At 40.0% G+C, this 21440-nt stretch overlaps 1 long non-coding RNA gene across 1 annotated transcript in view; it reads left to right on the forward strand.

The window, feature by feature from the left end:
* Positions 1-1370: 1370 nt before the first annotated feature.
* LOC116239946 (uncharacterized) overlaps positions 1371-21440 on the forward strand; it is a 31008-nt gene continuing 10938 nt past the window's right edge. The window contains exon 1 of the long non-coding RNA XR_004169193.2: positions 1371-1510. This is a non-coding gene — a long non-coding RNA (uncharacterized LOC116239946). The remainder of the gene's footprint in view (positions 1511-21440) is intronic.

A 21440-nucleotide genomic window follows, 5' to 3' on the forward strand; every position in this document is an offset into this window, starting at 1 on the left:
TTATTGCTAAGTGAAGCAGAATAAGGTTTCGTCACACATTTGTGCTTGATGCCACCAGCAGTAGAACTGCAACTCTTGAGTGTAAGATTCTTAATTGTTGTGGAGTATTCCAGTTCAAAGTGTCTTGATTAATTTAGGCAAAGATTTAAGACAGACATATCAAAACTGAATGTAAGTCTTTGGAGGATTAGAACAAGTAATTACAATCAGACAAAAATTAATCCTATGTAACTTAACTCCTGTGTACTTCAGCTTGTAATGTGTCAAATCTTTTGGTATGTTTTGCTAGCTCAATGTACCTTTTCTGCTTCTTGAAATTTAATAGTACTCACTCTCCTAGGATTTTCTATCTTCTAAAACATTTTGAACATAAAATGTTCTATTTTCTAAAACTTTTTGCTGTGTAAGCATGCTGTTTGTGGACCCCCAAAAAGTTCTCCTCTGTCTTGCATCCATTGTTATGTAAGCTTCAAGACTGCTTAAAATTTAAATTACCAAATGAAAGTTGATATGGGAATATCAGTGTTGAAGATTATCAGACAAGTGATATATCCAGGATGAAAGCTCTGAGCATGAACATCTTCAGATTTTCTGTGTTCACCTTAAATACAAATCATGAAAACAAAAAATATATAAGAAAACAATTCTGCAGAATTCCCTCCCCCTACGTGTGATTGATTGTGCACCTTTAAAAATAAGACATGCATTCAAATTCTTTCTTAGATATATTATTCTGTACTTTTTCTGATTCTTTTATACTTGTCTACCTCTAGTTTTACAGCTTTTGTCAAATGTTTTCTTTCCTTCCCAATCAAGTCCCAACCTAACATTTCAAAGGTTCAAGGCTTCAAATTCAAAATTCAAACCTTCCTACAACCTTCTTTTTGTAAATGATCTTGTGAAGTTTGTGATGACAAATTGCAGTTTGTAATTGGTTCCTCTTAAATTGGTATGCAAATCATGAGTAGGGAAACCAGGAACAAAGTGCTGTCAGACTTCCTTGGGAGCCTGCTGGAGGCATAGTGTGTTTTCCAATAGCTCTCCATTACCATGGTATCTAATCTAGAGGGTAAAAAAGGAGTAGAAAGGAAGGATATGCTTAGTCAAAAAGACCTCATAAGTGATTGCTTGAAGTGGTTAGGAAATTTGACAATATAATTGCTGTGCAGACTTTTTTCCAAGCCTCTTGACCATAATAGTCATTGGCTGGGATGAGCATAGTACTGTACTGTAACTTTAAGTATCCTGCCTGATAGGTGGATGTAATTTGTAATAGGCTTTGTAGAATGTGGGTGAATTTAGCATGCAGGGGTGAAGCTTGAGAAGCATATAACCATAGAGATAGTAACCTTGGCATCATAAAGCCCAATGGAATTCCAGTCCTCAGCCCCAGTGACTGGTGTTCTGGCCCAACCTTCTTGCCTTCTGCACACAACACTGAAGGAAGGGAGTGAGAAGGAAGCATGTAGCTGTCATATTCCATTTATTGGTGTGCCCAAAGGTTGTAGAGGTGAGTGCCTGGAGGCTGGACAGCTGGGGATTGAAGAAGACAAAATCTTGTTTTTGCTGGTGCCCCTGGGGCATGTCTCTTTCTGCATGTCTGTGCCTCACTTATCTGCCAGTATCTTTTTGCTTTATCTTTATTACAGAAGTCTGCAATGGAGACATGCCCCCTTCTAGTGAATCTTATGTGATAATTTGGTAGGTGTCAAGAGGTCGGAAGTTAAATATTTGTTTCCATTTTGGAACAGTGTTGGTTTTCTGGAACCACTGTGTATCCAATTTGATCTTTTCCTTGACTTTCCAATCTGTCTTCTTTTTTTCCTGTGTCGTCTCCACACTGATCAAATGATGATATTAATCCATGACATTTTTTAGTCATATCTGTTGTCTGCAGGAATATATTTGGGAGGCCTGAGTTAACAGTGCAAATCATTTTGGAGTTGAGGCTTTAAGAAAAATATGTCTTCCTGCTCAAAAATATGCTTTTTTGAGGCCCTGTGCACCAAATTATACTTCGTATTCTTAGGTCTAGCTTATATTTGCTGTAAATACTTCAGATATTCTTCTTCACTTCTGATTATTTCCCAGCTGTGGCCCTGAAACACTACTCTCCAGGTACAGTGAATTTATTTATCTCATGACATATTCATGACTTTGCAGTTCTTGAGGTTATATTTAAATGGGGGATTTACTTTTGGTCCTCTCTACTTATGGAAGGAGAAAGCTTTCACTCACTCTGCTTGTAGCAGATTCTCAAAGGTCAGTGGCTCATCTGATGTGATGGAGGGGGCTGTATAAAATGTGATGTGTAATCTCTTCATCTGTCCATTGAGTTTAGACCCTATCTTTTACACTGGCAAGAGAAAACCACTCACCATTAATCAAAATGCTGATAAATATGAGAAGTTTTGCAGGGATGGTGTGTTTAAAATGCTAAGGGTCTGCCCTAAATTACTTGCTCTGATAATTAAATATAAAACATGTACCCAGCAGACATTATCATTCGACTCAAGACTGCATATTTGGAGCTTATCTACCAGCCAGATATATCAAAAATGTGGAAATGGTTGAATGCTTCCAATTCAAGAGTTGGAGGTCTAGTAAGATGTGAAGGTATTTGTGTAAAAGATAAATGTGCTAACTGGAACATTAAATTTATATTTATCATGTTTCCAGTGCTCATATTTTTCAAGTATTTTATCAGATTTTATTAGTGTTTTAGAGTCACTGTCATCTTGGAAGGAATTTTTAAAGACTGTCGTACTTAATGCTTTTGGCTTCATTTCTCTATTCTTAAATGATTTCTGAACAGCGTAGTGTTTTCATGAATTTATTTAGCATTTTAAATTACATCTTGATCTGTAGATTGTTCTCAAGCAGCTTGTTATGACTACACAGGATACAAATTTGAGCTGTGTTAGTTGCTGTGATTGGATTAAACTAGTGCTTGGAATCAGAATTTGGGTGCAAATACATAGAATTTCATGTCCCAAATCTGATTTCCAGAAATATTTCCTAACACTCACATTATGTCTGCCAATAGGTTTGCTTGCTGGACTTCCCACAGAAGCAGCTGAAAATATTTGTTAGTTGTTACTAACTGTAGTTATTTTGAACATATTACACTATTTCATTTAATCACAGTCCTGTTTTTACATGAATAACAACAAAAAATAGGAAAAACAGAGACCATACCTGATGAAGTACATTGAAAACCTCCTTTTGGGTGAAGAATAACAGCAAGTGAGAGATAGCACTGCTTTCAGGACGTTGCAGAAACATAATCATTCACATGATTATGGATTTCTAGAAAAAATAATCTTACACATAAAGTGATTAAGACAAGTAAACTCTGCATTGCTTCTTTGTTGTTAAACAAAGATGTTATTCGCGTACTTGTAAGATTTAGTAAGACATTAAGCATGTGTGCATGATGTCAAGATTTTGGCTGTAGCATGTGTTCTTACAGCCTTTGTAGTTTGTGATGACATAATTAGGTACATTCTGTGAAAGTAACTTAAAACGTTGCTGTCTGTTCCAATGAACTGAGTGCGTTTGGTCCAGAATATCTTGCTGGAACATTAGCCCAGCCTTTTGTTTGGAATCCTGGGGAGTTCAGAAGTAAAACCATCTTTCTTTTGTTCAGTGCAGTCACATGTCTGCAGGTTTCCATATGTTTTCAGTGTCCGGAGATGCTGTCACCACTGAATGCCTAATAAAAAAAAAAAAAAAAGATCCCTGGCCAGAATCATCCTCTGGATCTCCTGGCTTTGCGAGCAGCTGTACCTCATTGCAGTTTGCAGGCAGACTGGTGCCCTGCCTGGATCTGAAACTGCTGGCTTAATATTCAGAGGTACAGTTCACCCAGCGATACTTAGCTTGCTGGGCCCACCCTCTTTTTGTTTTTCCCATTTGATTTCTCATACAAATGTCTGTGCATCTCTTACAGTTAGATAACCCTTCTGTTTCTGGCTCCTGGTTATTAAATACTTTGCACCTGGTACATTGCCATTCTTTTCAGGATCTCAAAGTGCTAGGAAGCCCTAATTCACAATAGAAATGGATATGTAGGGCATCTATTTTACGGGTAGCTCAGCTGATGGGCAGCAGGCAAGCTGCAGCCAAGGTGTGACAAGTGTGTCAGTGCACAGCCAAGCGTAGACAGCAGGTACCCAGGCTCCAACTTCTGTTACTGTAGTATTATTCCTTGTTATAGTAGTATAGACTACAAATATATTGCAATTACTTATTATAACATAAAAGGAAAACAAACAAACAGAATGAGCTGCTATTAAATTGCTAGCGTTCACTGGTCAGTGCTACCAGGAAAAATAGGTGAGTCAAGTTTTGGTTTGAAACCCAAGCTGTTTGTGTATGTATACTGCATCATGCTAAAACATATATATATGAAGGCTGCTCCGAAAGTAACACTACCTATGTTATTATGTTGGCCCATGACATCAGAGTCAGATGTTGGTGGTATGGCAGTAGAAATTGAACCTTCTCACAAATATTCCATTACATGGTGTTGCTACGTGACAGATGGCAGCAGAGGGGCAGTCCGACAGAATGGCATCTGACATGGAACTGCAGACGAAGCAAAAATGCGTCATTGAATTCCTTCATATGGAAAAAATGGCACCCATTGACATTCCTCGATACTTGATGAATACTGATGGATACCACACAGTGGATGCAAGCATTGTGAGGTGATGGGTGGTGCATTACAGCAGTGGCAACAGTGACAGTGGGTCACCTCCACTGGTACAGATTTTTACAAGTGCAGCATGCAGGCTCTTGTTCATCACTGGCAAAAGTGCATAGCTAATGGTGGTGACTGTTGAAAAATAGTGTTCATAGCTGAGAATTCACTCTATCAAATAGTGTTACTGTGGTCTTTGTATGTTTCCATGGAAACTACATAGGAGGCATAAATTTCAGAGCACCCCATCCCCCCAAATCTGTCTCAGAGCTGTATTTCTGTAAAGTAGCAGTTTTTAAGACAGAGTGGACAAAGCAGTACTAATTTGCAGCTGCAGTCCTTCATCAGTCTGGAACTATTCTAGCTGTATCAACTCCTTGGTTGCTACAAATCAGTTCTTCCTACTCCTGCTTTGTGGCTGTACTCAAAATGAGTAAGACTAGTTGTAAATATTCCCTTTTTATTTTTTCTTTTAACTCGGACTCGGGACTCACTGGGATATTGACACTGCAGTATTTATGAAAACGTAATTGTGGTTAGATTTCATAATACAAGAGCTTGCTTTGGGAGTGGAACTAAAATGAGGTATGTGTGTGGTTCTCGCTGGATCCCAGAATAACGACTTGTTCAAGCTACTTTTTCAAATGTGTTGCCACTCAGCTGAGAATGGAAAAAAACCCAAAATGTGCTTCAGCCTGGACATGGTCCCACCATTTTTCTCTCTCTCTGGGGAACTCAGCTGGTGTTTCACGTGTCTTCAGGGTGGAGACTTATAGCTTTCGCTGGGCTCTCAAAAAAGCAACAAGGGATTCTGTTTTTGTCGGTTTTTATAAGCACAGTGGTCATTGCAAGCAAATCAGCTGGGCCCCGCACATGGAAATTTTCATTTTGAAGTCCTCAGCTGATCTGTTCAGAGCTGTGCAGATGAATCACTGCCTGCCTGCCCTGGTAGGGGAGAAACTCGCAGTACCTGAGTCATCGAAGGTGGATGATCACACTTGGAGGGCGAGCTCCCTGCATGGGTTGTGGTGAGAGGAACTGATTCAGGCCATGCTTCAAATCACCTGCTGGAAGAAATGTCCTCTTTTTTTTCTAGAGTGAGCCTAAAGCTGATTTGATCACCCAAGTTAGGCAGCTAACATAATTCATGTGGTTATTTCTCCCAGAGCTTGCTTGGAAGTTAGTTGCATTCAGAGTAGAAGTCCAGCTTTCTTGTATGTGGAGCCAGATGAAGAGTCAGAGTCAAAATTCAGACAAGGTCCAGCAACCTATGATGATAAACAGGTATAGAAAGAGAAACTTAACTGTAGGGGAAGTGAGAACAAGTGGTGTGTAATATCACATGGCTGTCCTGAGAGGCAGTTTGCCACTGTGCTTGTGTTTATTTCTCCTCCAGTTAATGGTAAGTCACCTGGTAAAAGGCAGAGGGGTAAATAACTGCTCCTAGTGTGGCATGCCACCAGCTCAGCCTGGCTCCATTTGGTCTTTTTTTCCCTACATTTTGGAACCTGTTCTACTGGATTCAAAACAGTTTCATTGCTACATGGAAAACGGCGCAGTTACTGGCTGAAGACCTGGCCCTGGATTCATAGAGATCTTCAGTGGAATTTATATCTGGATGTCTGCGGCTTGGGGTCATCTCTAACATGTAGTGATCCTGAGATCCAATACTGAACTGATTAGACTGTCTAAGTTACGGTAGAAAATAACTTCTACCTCCTATTTCTCTGCTACTTACAGTGGGGTCAGCAAGTGTCTAACTTCTTGATGAGAGTCTGGCTTGCTCCTTTCCTTGACTACAAATATAGATAGAAAATTCAGTGGGGGTTCTACTTTTTCTTCCCGGAGCCATACAGGCAAAGAGGGAAGGACCCATGGACCAGCAAAAATAACTAGAGGATGATTTTCACATCCTTGGAGAATATCTGATGTGGGGTTCCCTCTTACCAGCACTCCTGTTGTGAGACGGCAGTGTCACATAGTCCTGGATGCAGATCTGTGACTAATCTGCCTGAAATCAGAGTGGATTGTTTTGGGAGCAGATATCCACTCTTCTCCCTTCTTACTTGAGTGCAGAATCATGTTTGTGTAGGAAGGAAAGTTCTGGTGTTTTAGCACAGCATCAAATTCTGCTTTTATAAAAGACAGGTAGAGAGAAAGGAGAGGCAGCTGTAGCATCTTGGAAGGAAGAGATTGCATGCAGCTGATGTGTTTATATCTGTGCGAGGAGCTATTCCCTGAGGTGCATGTCTGACTGGATGTCTAATATAATTCCCTTAAGTCTGACCTCTGCTTTCAGCACAGAACACAGTGGAATTACTGCTGTAGCTGAAATATTCCATGCATCCAAGTGTCCCGCTTGCAGAGAAGTTGCTAAGTCTGTTCTCACTGTGGGAACGTTCCCAACTCTTTCAATTGTTAAGAAGATATATTGCTTCCCTCATCCTTAGATCATCCTTTGGCCCGTGTGGAACTGTTATTACTTGACTTTCTAAATTTAGCAGTTTTAGACACCTTGGGCTATGAATTTTGTGCCCAACAAAACTGCCACTCAGAAGAAGAAAATTCTCTCTTCACACACAGAATCACACAGAATGGCCCAGGTTGGAAGGGACCTCAAGGATCATGAATCTCCAACCCCCCTGCCACAGGCAGGGTCACCAACCTCCACATTTAATACTAGACCATAATATATACTAGACTGCAATCCTTCATAATAGGCTCTGTTCAAAATGCTTTCATTTGATTAAAAATATGTTTTCTTTAAACCATTAAAAAGAATGGAGAAGTGTGCCAGACAGCTTCACTAAGGCATGTTGGCGTAGAACAGGAGATGGAGAGGAGGGAAAAAAAACACACATGTGGAGCATTACTACTGGTGGGCTGAGAAACAGTACTACTTCACACCGAGTAACTGACTGGACCTTGACCAAGGACACAGAAAATTGGCAGCATTTTAGTTCTTAATACAGTGCTGGTGTGTTAATGATGGCTGACTGAAGCCTGAACATTGATGTAGAGATGATATATGAGCAGGATCTCTTTGGGTCTACTTTTAATTTTAAAATAATGAAACTTTAAAACCAAATATGAAACACAACAGGGCATAGACATTAAAGCTACCATCTTCTCCCTTGTAGCTGGAAGATGTTATGAAAAATGATAGCTTTAACTTGGTTTACAAGTCAGCAAACTTCATGTCTGCCTTGCTAATAAGGTACAGCACGTCAGGTGCAATAACTTTACTTTGTGAGTCTTATTTCCATTCTTTTATTTGAATTTACAGCCTCTAGAACTATGATAAAAGTTGTTTTTCTACTTTGGTACCCACCTCTTCTCTGTCTGGTAAACTCCTGGAATGCTCTGGAAATCTTCTGCCATGCAAAGTGTAGTAGGATAAACATGATTCATTTCCTCTGTAGTGGTTTCCCAATACTTTGCTGTCAGTCTACAGAGTCTGGTTTTAAGACCTTCCTGGTAGACATCATCTCCCATGTTATTTCAAAATGAGTGTGTGTCTGTCTATACTTGGGAGCTTGGGAGACTGCTACAGATGGTTTTTTTTCTTAATCCACTGGTTATTCACATTGTGTATGAGTTGGTAGGTGCCAAGGCTCCCATTTGGAGCACTTCTGTTCCCTTCACATGAAATGCTGGGCACTGAAGGTGGGGACCTGCATGTACTGGCCATGCTTTTCCCTGAGCTGGGATGTGAGTGATGTATGCCAGGGGCTGTTGTCTATATAGCGTGGATGCAATGGGGTAATGCCCTCAGGATGGGGAACTGATGTATGTTGTGACTGTGTCCCTGTGCCAGAAAATTCTTCTTTCCTGGAAAGGTAGCACCTTCTGCTGAACATGTTTTTTTTTTTCTCTCTAATTATCCCTCTGCTCTTTCAGCAACACTGCTGGAAGCCCTTCCTTGCCTTTGGACCTTTGCTTAGCTGGGATGCAATTTAATCCATCCAAGCATGAGATGCAGCATAATCATCATCTGCTCTCTCCCATTTTGCCACCTGCAATGGATCTGTACTTGCCCAAGGGTCTGCACTCACATGACCATGCTGTGCTAATGGAAGACCAGTTCTCTTTTGAGGGGTTGTCCACACACATCTCACGTGTTCTTGTCCCAGTGGCAGTGTTCCAGTGTGATCTATCCTCTTCCAGTGTGATCTATCCTCTTCCAGCCCGGCTCTTGGGAATTAGTTTGACATCTTTACCCAACGGTTCCAGTCTTGGAGTTGAGTCTTTGAATCGTGGCACTTCAATTTGCTGTGCAGCCTGGATTTTTCTCCCACTGTTCCCATGTGTTTGCTATGAAATATGAAAATAATATTTGACTTGTAAAATGTTTCCTATTTTTTAGTGTCCAAATGTTAGAAAATAAGATAACGTTTGGATAGCACACTGAGCATGAGAAATGCTAGAAATTTGTTATTAAAATATACCTATAGTGCTGAAGTAAGGAGTTTGCATGTGTTTGCTCAGAAGATTCCAGTGGTGAATGGAGGAGTTTAGGAGTTGCTTGGGGTGGCAGAGTAATGAGTGACTTTTAGGAGATTTCTCTGCCCTGGAGATGCAGATATGCAAAAGCTTAATACCTCGTTGCCAATAGGTGGCTCCTAGGAGCATTTTTCTATTCACCTGAGGCTGAGGTTTTGGTGCACTGACAAGCTCCAGTGCTCCATGATGTACCAGCTGGTTTGCAAGGCATCAGGACTTCTGTTCCAGGCTTGTGGCACTGTTCTGTGGCCAGCAGGCAATACAGATGGTGTGTGCAGTCTGGGAAGATCTCATCTCCCAGCTACATGGTGGTGTTGGTGGGAAAGAACTGAGTTAAAGCATACGAAGGAGGCAACAGGTGGAGATCCCAAAACAGCAGCTGTGCTGTGCAGTGACTCGGTTGTATATCTCCAATGCTGACAGGGTACAGGTGATGAGAGAGGGTGAAAACCCTGCAGAATGTTTCTATTCTGGCAAACAGAACCTGCTTTCAGTACATTTGTTGAGTGTTTCCAAGAATTAGGCTCTGATGTCTCTTCTAGAAATAGAAACGATAAATAATTGTTATCACGGCTTCCAAATGGATTTTTTTTTTTTCTCCCCAGAGATTCTAATTAAGTTTTACATGAATTATAAGTGTGCAGCATCCTTTTACCAGCAGAAGGGCCTTCTGGGAATTTCTACTGTGTTGAGGTTTTAAAGGCCTGGTTTTAGTCTGTTTGCTGAGACCTGTGATCCCTGGGGCTACTCTTCCGTTTGACTCCCTCATTAAATATCCAGAGAAGTCTTTCTTTCTCCAAGATCTGAAATCCTTAAGAAGCTTTATATTTTCTCAAGCAAATGTGGTTTCCTGGGAAAGCTGGGAAGATATTCTCTTTCACTATTTGGGGAATTCTCCGCGAAGGGAAGAAGAGATTTTGTTTGTGCATAGAGTATCTGCCATTATTAAGAGAGGTCGAGATTCATGAACAGGCAAACAATTTTCTCAAGGGTATTTTTCCTTCTGCCTGACTCTTGCAGCAGAAACTGCCAAAGAAATGCCAACTCTGAGTGTGGGGCTGCTCACTCAAAATGAACAGAGTGGATGAGAAGGTGAGACTGAAGCACAGCCTGTTCATGGCAAAAGTGCTGTGGCTGCCAGATTTGTGGAGGAGAATTTTTCTACTTGCTCTGAAAATGATGGGCAAATTGGCATAGACATCTTGCTTGAAGCAGTTTTATTTCTGTGCTTGCGCAGTGCTTTGAATAGGGGGGTTATTCTCTTTGCCTGGGGTTCCTAACAGGATGCACACATGAAAATAGCATGAAAATGAAGAGTGGGCCCCAGAATAGGCTGTTCTTGGAGGAGAACGTCAAGACCATATTACTGTAGTTTTCCCTCCAGAAAATGTCAGAGCTGTGCTTGTAGGCCTGTTTGGCTGCATTTTTTTTCTCTGTTGCATCATCCTTGTGTTACCAGCAAGGAGCATCATGAGTCACACATATTTTTATTATGGTGCTGTAAGATAAACACGTCTCTCTGTAGTTCAGGCAATGCTGTATTGGGTGAGCAAACTTCTGAAACATGTTGGTGATGATATGTATGCACAGCAGCTTTAAAGGAAAGGGACACAGTGCAGTGGCTGAACATCAGTGGTATGCTTTCTGTAGGCTGTCGGGTTAGAAACTCTTGGATGGTTCTCTGCCCTTCTAAGTGATAAATTTCTCCACTCTTGATTTATGCTGTAGGAATGGGGAAGTATACTTACATTATTTGTTCTTGTACGTGCATTTGTACATCTTGGGTGCTTAAAGAATAGAGACAGTGTGGAGAGGCATCATTTGCCTTTTCATTGCAAATGACTGGATAAATGACAAGTATTACCTACCTCTGTTCAGTGATAAGTAATGGATGGAGATTTTCAGGTTTGTGTAATGCTTTAGTGAGTCTGTGTGCAATGCATTAGTCTTCAGTAGAAGTCTGGCTGCTGCTGGCTTATGAGACTGCAGTGCAAAATATGTTTTGAGTTTATTATTTCTGAAATAAACCAGCCACCTGAGGGCAATTATCTTGTTTGCAGTGTCTTTTTACATAAGGGTGTTTTAACCAGGATATGGGCAGTGAGAGTGAAGGTAGGAGTTAGAGAAATAAGCGCTAAGTAAACCAGCACCTGTGTATTCTTCCTCAAATAGCTTTATGTGCTTTTCGTGTGCCTGAATAGCCTAGTGGTGGTTGTAGCTCTTCCCTTTGGCAAGTAGTCTATTCCCAAGGAGTGGAGCAGTCCCAAGGCTTCCTGCCAATTTTTCTCACTGCCAAGTGTTGTGGGGTAGACTGTGAATACTGTCGTTTTGAGATCCACAGGAAGGCTGAGAAATTCACTGTAGGCCCAGCAGTTCAATTCTGTTTTACTGTTCTGATGCATCTTTGACGTATTTTTAACATTCTTGTTAGCAAACATAGGGTCAGTGGAGCTTTCTGCATTACTCTGGGAGCTTTGCAGTTGACTTTGTCATATTCTCAAGTTTGATGATGGCATTGCCTGTCACAAAAGAGTTCTGCCTGTGAGCTGTGTGGAAGTGGAGGAGACATCAGTAAAGGTCTTTCTGTAGTCCTCAGACACTTCCACAAGAGCACAGTGCATGAAATCTCAGCTTCTCCTATGCTGGGACACCTTCCTGTTTGGTGGCAGTGTTATGCAGTAATTGAGAACGTTGCCAAAATTGCCTGAAACTGTTTGGAAGAAATACATAGGTGGGAGGAGTATTTTTACATAGAAATATAGCAGTGATACCTCTGCTTGTATAAATAAATGAACTCACCACAAGTAATACTCTCTGGATATCAAATTATTAATTCAACGTCTCATCCTAAAAACTTGATCTTCTGCAGCAGGGCTTTTCATCAGCAAATAAGTTATGTTTCCATTTTTGAGATAAGCGTGTAAGTAAGTTGGTTTCATTTGTGGTCATAATGACATATTGCTCTGGTAAGCTGAGTGTATGCTTCTACATTCTTGTCAGCTTTTTTTAGCTTTGATATAAGTTGCTCTGAAAGTTCTTCTTTGCAGATGTAGAGATGGCACAAGATAAATGAGTATTTCAATTATTTATTTGCCATGAAGACAAGCTGTAAACATTACTTATTTCTGACTTTACATATCTGAAATCAACTCTAAACAAAAATAGACCAAGTCTAGATGTCTGAGAAACTGTTTTGATGAATAGCCCAAGATACAATCATAAAACCATCAGACTTGATGTACTACTCTTTATTGTATAAATTATCTTGTTGCTATAGTGAAAAGGTTATGGTTGATTGCTAGCTCCTGTAGATCATTGAGTTAATGACTTAGATCCAAGTTCACCTGACTGGGTGAGATCTAAGTCCATAAAAATACAGTTCAGTTCTATATTCATTGCTTTATGTATGAATTTGATGCCTTAGTGAGAGACTGAACTTACAAACTAGAAGTCAGTGCTGTTGTTGCCCAGGTGAGGACTTTGGACCTGTTGGTGTTCTCTGCTAAGTTAAAGCATAAACACCTAATTTCTATTATTTTTTTTTTTTAATTTGATTGAACTGTTTTGATTAAACCATTTTTTTTGAATTTTTACATAGAAATAAATAGTGTTTATGTACAAATGAAACTTGTAATGCAGATCTCAGAAGGATAATTCCTGTTATCTTGTGATTCTGCAAATCTGGGATTTGTTTCCAGAGGAAATTCATGCAGGGGAATGCAGTGCTTAGTGCTGGGCAGGGTCAAAGACAGATTTGGTGAGCAGGCTGAAATGGTATCTTTCATCTCAGATGCATGGATTTCTGGGGATGACCCTGATGGGGGGAGAGTAACCTGCCAGGCTTAGCACACATGCCATCTCCCAGAGGAGAGGGCAGCAGTGAAGAGAACCTTGTTAGAAGAAAATCAGCACAAGCCTTTTCCGTACAGCATTTTACTAAGTTATCAATGGCATATTAATGAATAGTCTTTCTGAACTTGGTTAGAGTCATTATTTTTATAGACATGCTATTTTCCCTCATTCTTACTTGGATGGGTGTCTCCAGTAGGTGGAGAGAAGACCTAAAGGGTAGAGATGGAGCATCTTATAGAAATCACAGTTCTCATGATATGCTTTTTGTACTGAATGAAATCCAGTAATCGCTGAGGATTACTGGGGCAGAGTTGTGGGGACTGGGAGGGAACGGGGAGGATGCTGAAATACGACTGCTAAGCATTTTAAAATTTTGTGAGTCTGCGTTGTTTTAACAGGAATTGTCTCTGTGGAAGACAATTCCTTCTAATGGAAGATTAAAAAGCTAAGTGATCGTAATTACCCTGATTGACCTTAGGCTGGAAGAATCTTCCTAAATTTGATTCTTGTTCATTAATACTGAGTCACCAAGCAGCACAAATATGATCTGGATCAAGTGTCAAATTAAGCAGAACACACAGTGTGGAATTTATGCTGGATTTGTGCCAGCTGTGGGAGGACACTCAATACTTAATCCAGCATAATACACACTAGAAATGAGATATCCCTTTTTTTTTTTTTTTTCTTTTTTCTTTCTAAACATGTTTGTGCATACAAACAGAGTTTGCAACAGCTCAGCACTTTCCTGATGGGTTTGATCCAGCACAGGTGGCCTTAGAATGGAATTTTGTTATACAGAAGAATGGGATGATCAAGTCTTGTGGAATTGAATCTTGAAGGAATTGAAGTTTATGGGAAGAACTGCACTCCCTTCACTTTCCAGAGGGCATTTCCACTTCTCTTGCCAGTGGTGGAAGCAAAGTTGTACTACAGGGTGTCTTTAAAATGAATTTCTTGCACTTAGCTCTGGTTGGTTCCTTTCTCTGCATTGAGATTCTGGGAAGGCATTGCTCATGGATTATTTTCTGTGCAGTACTGGTGCAAGCCACTGGTCCTGCCAGCATAGCTAAGTTGCAGGAGCTGTGCATATAGTTCACATGTCCCTTCCTCAAACATGTTTTTTACAGTGAGAATATGTGGCTACATTTAATAAATTAAATGTCAGCCCAGAAAACTTGAAATAGGAGGCTGGGGAGTGTTGGAGAAGAGCTGAATGATTGTACAAGTACTTGACATCGTCATGCACTCCCTGGCTTCCCCATGAACATAAAGCTGAAAGCCGTTGCTGCTGGCCTTATCCTCACAAGCTGTAACCCTGAGTCAGATCCTGGGTTTACTGTGGCTGCTTAAACAGAAAACACAGATCTATGCTGCTGGGTCTGCCTCTTGCTTTGCAATTGCAAACTTACATCTTAGCTTACGGATAAAGGCTCTCTCAAATCAACAATCTCTTCAAACTTTGGATTGTGCACCTTACGAATCTGTGCTGTACTCGTCAGGCTCTGTTTCCTGGAGCCTTGAATGCCATTATTGAAAAATGTATTCTTTTTGAGGTGGCAAAAGCATGGATCAATTTTTTTTTTTTTTTCCAAGACAAAAACACTCTGAAAACAAACTGCTCTCATTTTACAGCAAGATAAATTTACAAACAACAGTTTCAGACAGGCATGAAATGTTGAATTAGCTTTATGTTAGGGTTGCCAAGGTTTTATCTGAGGGATACCTTCTGCATCCTAGTTTCTACGAGGTTAAAATTGCTCCTGTTCTTAGCAGTGAAGGGAAACTCTAAATAATGATAGAACAGCATTTTATACTGCCTTTGTTTCTCACAAGCTTGTCCTTTTCCTAACTGCTGGAATACGCACACTGCTGAAGCTGAGTTTCCAAAATAGGCTCTTGTCTTCCATTTGGAGAGATGAAGTTTGGCTGGGAGCAAGGAGAGGAGAACTATATGCTTTTTCTATGGGAAGTATTTATAGCTGTTTATGAATGCAGCTGCATTCCAGTCGTTTAAAAAAGGCATGCTGAACAGGATATATGATGTATCTCCTTATTTGAACTAGCTTTGAAAAAACTATCACCATTCTCCTTTTTTTAGCCCGCTTTCCTGAGGAAACTTGGCTTGCAAGATCATGATATCGATGATCTTTCACCATGCCTTTCTCTTTACTCCTAACTTCTCAATGGTTTGAGGAGTTCTAACCAAACTTTGACAGAAGTTCTATGGGTGCATTATTCCTACACAGCTTACAAAATGGGATGGCACATGAAAGTAAGTAGAGAGGACATATTGTTGATGCCCATGTTGACATAAAGGCACCAACATAAATTACTGGGCAGTGGAGAATCAACAGAGAAGAACGCTCATATGAATGTCTGGATCTGGATGAAAATCTGCCTGGAGCATGAATGTTGTTAGAAATAGAGAGTTCACTTGTGTTATCCTGTCTGATACCAACCAGTTTTCATTAGTTCTGCTTCTCACTGAACTTTTGTACCATGAGTTAGTAATAGAAATACATCAACAGATCCCATAGCCATTCAGCAAATTAATGTTCTCGTGTCTGCATAGCTCTGGAAAAACTAGCATTGTATTTTAAAACTTTTAATTTTAGTCCATCTTTTCTGTAGAAATCCTGTATGTTTGTCCTCAGAAAACAGCTATATAGCTCCCTGAGTGAAAATACAACATATGTGACTTTCCAGAATAATCACACTTTTGATGAAGTCAATTTATCTGAAAAAGGAAAAAAAAAAAAAAAAAAAAGCAGAAAACTGTAATAAAAAGTACTAATTATTCAAAAATGTTCCCCTCTGGAAAAGCAGTATAATGGGAAAAAATAAAAATCCGAGCAGGCTTATTTTGCTTAGTACAATTCCATATTGAACAGGCAGATATGTCCAGACTGTGAGAGTAAGTTTCAGTGACTTGGTGTGTTTCTGCTGTGACTTGCTTCTTCCCTTCCAAGGGAAGTCATCTGCAATATTTCAAATGAAACTGAATATCACATCTAACCAGTAGATCCAAAGAGGTAGGCTTTTACTGAAGCATCATTGTACTGTGAGACCAAGGATAAGATTGAGAGAACTGAGAAGTCTGTATGGCAGACAACCCAGTTTCTTGTTTCCTCCTGTGATTTGGCATAGCCAACATAGAGGCATGAGAAGAAGCATTCTGTTCTATCAGTGCTGTATGTGAAATAATAGAGAATTACCGTACTGCTCATTTGGGCAATAGGGAGTTTAACCACTTCTCACTGCCTGACTAAAAATACTGGAAATGTTTACACATTTTAAGACTTACTAGAACATCAGTGACGTTCTATCACAGCTTTCCCATTTATAAGTAAAAAGATAAAGACTTGGTACTGAAATATGAATCTGACAGTGTACAAATCTGCCTCCAGCTGAACCATTTCCATTTCCTCAGATTCCTTTAACATGAAAGTCTTTCCTTCTCTGCACACACAATGGCATCCAATTTTCATCTCACTGGGTGCTGACACTGCATTCCTGTCTGTCTACTGAGTTATTGTCTGGATTAATGTTCATTAATTATGTTGGTTCAATGAGGCTGTACTTGGTAAACAGCTTCTCGAGGACATTAACCATTTTCCTGTGAGTGGTGTTTAGCATCCTGAACATTAAAGTGTAAAATGATGAGTATAATCCTAATCCAACAAATGCTGTTCTTTCACAGGGTATTTTAGGGCAGAGGGGATGGATAAGGGGAGGTAAAGAAAGAGAGGAAGAAACTGTGGAATGGGTTTTACATCAATAGCAGGGGCTGCCCTGTCGTTGTGCTGTATGGCCAATGCTGGCAAGCCCACAATATCTGGTATTGCTCATCTGCTGATAAAGTCATGTGTACCACACCAACCTTTTCCTGCTGCAGTTCAGAACTCTAAGATATGTTTCTTAATGCTATTCATCTTAATTTGCATAATCAGTTTTTCTGAAAATGATTCAGACATTAAGATGCATCTGAACAGGCCTCTTTCCTGCCTGCAAAGGTAAATCCCTCTGGTGAGCTGAGCATTATAAATTTAAATCCAGGATGTGGGCTTGGTTGATGTACTGTACTTAGCAAGACAGGTACAAATGATTGGGAAGAAAAACTTGCTCTAAATCGCTCTGTGCTCCTATACCCAAAGGGTTTTGCTTTAAAGAAGATTACTAATGTTTTAAGACTATCTTAAGGTAATATGTAAGTAATTAAGGAACCAAGAGCAGAGGAAAGTTTTTGAGCACAAACATTGCTCAACAGTAATCTTTTTAAAGAATAAAGGGTCACGAGGATGATGAAAGTTCACGGAAACTGAATTAATTCTTTCTCAAAGAGAGGATAATTCTGCAACCAGCACTTGTCAGTATGAGTATGACATAAAAGTCAACGTGACAGTAGAAGTTAACTTAGTAGTAGCTGAAATCCATAGATTTATATGCCTGCAGATAGTTTAAAGGCTGTTAGGAGTATGTTACCTATGCTGTTAATGGAGATTTCATGCCTAGATCTGGTCTGGTTAAGCTGACAGTACCCAACCAGCTAGCAGGGTTTTATTAGCATATAATGGTATTTCTCTCTTTTCTCTCTCTCTTTAAAAACAAAAACAAAAACAAAAAAAAACACAAACACAACAAAGAAACACAACCAACTCCATTCTGAGTGCTTCACTTTCAATTTTTTTTTTCCAAATACATTTCTTTTTAAAGACAGTTACTGCTGGGAAACTGCAGCTTATGCTCTTTTACAAGTCTGTTTGAAAAAGTTAATTTATTCATTCATCCTATGCCACCTTCCATGTCATAACTGTGAGGTGTACTATAGAATAAGCCACTGCTTTGAGTTGCATTCATGGATTCCATATTGTACTTACTTATATTTGACTCTTCACTGTGCTAAAATCCCTTTGTCAGTAGGTAGCCCATGGAAATGTTTTACCATACAAAGAAGGACTTTCTGAATAGGGCACCTCACCATTCATACACAAGCTCTGAGTAAGAAGTTTAGATAGCAAAGAAGCACTCAGCTTCCTCTGAAGAAGAAAGAACTATTCCAGCTAGCAGTTTCCACTTACTTACACTATTGTTTATATACAGTATGTATAGCAAGCAACATCGTATTTCAACTCTGTACTATGGAATGTTGCACGTTGTGTTTTGGTTTTAGGAAAACATACTAATATTTTTCACCTCAGCTGTAAAAGATATGCTCAGCAGAATGCAAGCTATAGGCTTTAAGGAAACAAGACAAGTGGGGTCTTGATCTCAAGTAATGCTTCTGAGGTCTGTAGGCCTTTTTGGAGAAAAGCAGCTTCTGGAGAATGGGAGTCTTCTTACCAAAGAGTTGGCACTAGGGAAAGCCTGTCCTTTGTGAATTAGCCTGAATATATGAGATTATTATTATTATTATTATTTTGATGGACAGAGTTTCACTGTACCTTTGGTATCACTGGGATTTTGAAAAGGAAGTGCTCTTGTTCCATAACCTTACACAGCCATTATGCTTCCTAACTGAAAGGGCAGGATCTTATTTGTTCTTGTATATTTTCTTAGTTTTCAGTAAATATTTTTGTTTATTTCAGCTCAAAATACCTTCCTTTCGTGTTCCCATATCTCTTGGGAACTTGGTGAATGGAGTACGTGGAAAAATGACCTGAAAGTTACACAGATTTCTTTGCTTAAACCTGGAAGTAATGCTTCAGGTGGAACTTCTAAGTCCCTCTTCAGCAACTTTCCTTTGCAATGTGCCCCCTTAACAGATTGAAGGCTTTTGCACGTGGATCCCCTGGCATATTATTTCTACTGGCTGTGCTGATTCACAGTATTAAGTGACATATGTGGCCTGTGTAAGTTTTCATTAATGATAAAGTGTGTATATTGTTCTTTTCATGTTAGCAGTTAAATCTCTCAAGGAGCTGTGAGCTCAATTACTTTGGTTTTTTTTTTCAAGTTTGTTTTATTAGTAACAAAAGATTAATTTTTTTCTTTCTTTCTTTTAGATTCTTTTAGATTACTTCTTAATATGTTTCTATTTATTTTGATTTGATCAACAAAGTCAAAACATGCATCAAAAGAGTTGTGATGGATTACTATCCTGAGAAGCTCAGTGGCAGAAGGAACCTAAGCTACAATTATTTTGCTGCAACTAATGTTCTCAGTTGTCTTCTTTTTTTTCTTTTTTTTTTAAATTCCACTTGTGAGCTCATCGTGACAGGAACTTATTATCCATGTGTTAATCTCCCAAAGAAGTAATGTTTACATAGCTAGGATGTTTCATGGTTTAGGCAAATGATGCTAAGGATCTTTTTGCAGCTGTAATTTGACATATGACAAGTCTTCATAGTTTCTGTTTGAAGTGGCGAAAGCTATGTTGCTTTTGTGGGCACATCTCTTAACCCACACGCAGTTCTGCCCAAGTAGCAACTTCAGTAACTTCAGTTTCCTTTGACAATAGCAATTCTTTTGTCCAGTGTGTGCAAAACAAACCCATCTATAAACCGAATGTAACCAAACAAAAAATTAATGAGCACCAGTTGCTAATGATGCTGTTGCGTAGTTGCAGATTATTCTGCTTATAACCCGTTCCACTGATATTCTGTAAGATCCCATCCAGTCAGACTATCAGGATAAGAGTCTATCTGGATGATCTTATCTCCTCAAAACACTGTGGAGGAAAGGCTTAAGTAATGGTGAGGCTGGAGGCGTGCTTCCATAGGGATTCTTTTGAAAATGAAACATTCATTACTTTTTGCCTTGAATAGAACTTCAGTAATGAACGCTAATCTTCAAGAGCTGCATGAGTGCCTGCACAGGACAAGAGCTGGAAGATAACTGCATCCATGGCTGAAGCAGATGGAGCCTTTTACAACATCGGCTGAGGCAATGTGGGAGCTGGGGGTAGTGCTGCTTTCTCAAGCCCTTAACGAAGAAAAGCACTCTCCCTTTGCTTCTGTGGAAGAGGGAGCATTGTGCTCCCTCTCAGTCTCCACTCCAACCAGCAAAGGGCTCCTTGGCAGTGCAGAAGCTTTGGTTTATTTGACACAGAAGAAGCTTTCTTTCTCGTCATCAATAATGTTTTGATCTTAGCTGGGAACAAGAAGTGCTTTACTTATTAAGGCTGTTTGGCAATAACATAAAGGCATCCAGTGTTAAGCAGGTCCTCTGAATGTACGCTGCTTGGAAAGAAAATTGAGCTTCTTCATGTGTAAACATCTGGCTTAGTCCCTTAATGCTGCAAAACATGCACTCCATTATGAGTGTGCTCAAAACTTCATCCCCTGATCTATCTCTTTGCAAAACTCAAATCATTCCAGTTCTTGGGCATGGAATTGCTTTTCTTTAGCCATGACACTCAAAGAGTTCCACTGTGCATGTTCCACAAGTTGGGCTTGTACTAAGTTTTGTTCTATTGTTTCTACTTAGGATCATGTCAAATATTGCTAATGACACTGAGAATGATGAGTAACATCTCTTGTGATTCCTAGCTCTAGTCCCAAGGTCATTGGAGAATACTTTTTGGCAAGATCCCAAAAGCATTTTATGTGGGCCATGATCTAAAAGAGCTCAACTTATGGTCTGAGCAGAAAAATAGAAATGATGATGAGATGTATGTACGTGTGTATTTTGTTTTCATGTGTCAAAAGACAAATCCACACTGTGGTACTGTTTGTTTTTGTCAGCCCAGGCAATAGTGCATTGTGCATCTGCTGCTCTGTACATTCAAGTCCCACAGCACATCCTTATTTCTAAATTGGAGAGATATGGAGCTGAGGGATGGATTATTTGTTGAACAAAGAATTGGTTGGATGGTCACAGCTAGAGGGTTGTGGTCAATGGTCTATGTCCAGGTGGAGGCTGGTGGTGAGTGGTGTCCCCCAGGGGCCTATCATGAGACCAGTGCTCTTCAACATCTATCAACAACATAGATAGTGGGATCAAGTGCACCCTCAGCAAGTTTGCAGACAACACCAAGCTGAGTGGGGCAGCTGATACAACAGAAGGAAGGGCTGTCATCCAGAAGGACCTGAACAGGCTTGAAAAGTGGTCCCACACATGAAGCTGAAAAGATTCAATTGCCAAGTGCAGTGTGTTTCACTTGGGTCAGGGCAATCCCAGGTATGTGCACAAACTGGTAGAATAACTAATTGAGAGCATCCCTACAGAGAAAGGCTTGAGAATTCTGATGGATAAAAAGCCTGATGCGAGCCAGCAGTGTGTGCTTACAGCTTAGCCAACAGTATCCTGAGCTGCATGAAAAGAGGGGTGGCCAGTGGGATGAGGGAGATGATTGTCCTTCTTTACTTCATCCTTGTGAGGCTCCATTTGGAGTATTGCATCCAGGCCTGGTGTCCCCAACACAAGAAAGACATGAAATAGT

Source organism: Phasianus colchicus, chromosome 3 (assembly GCF_987193195.1).
Source record: "Phasianus colchicus chromosome 3, bPhaCol1.hap1.1, whole genome shotgun sequence".
Taxonomy (NCBI): Eukaryota; Metazoa; Chordata; class Aves; order Galliformes; family Phasianidae; genus Phasianus; species Phasianus colchicus.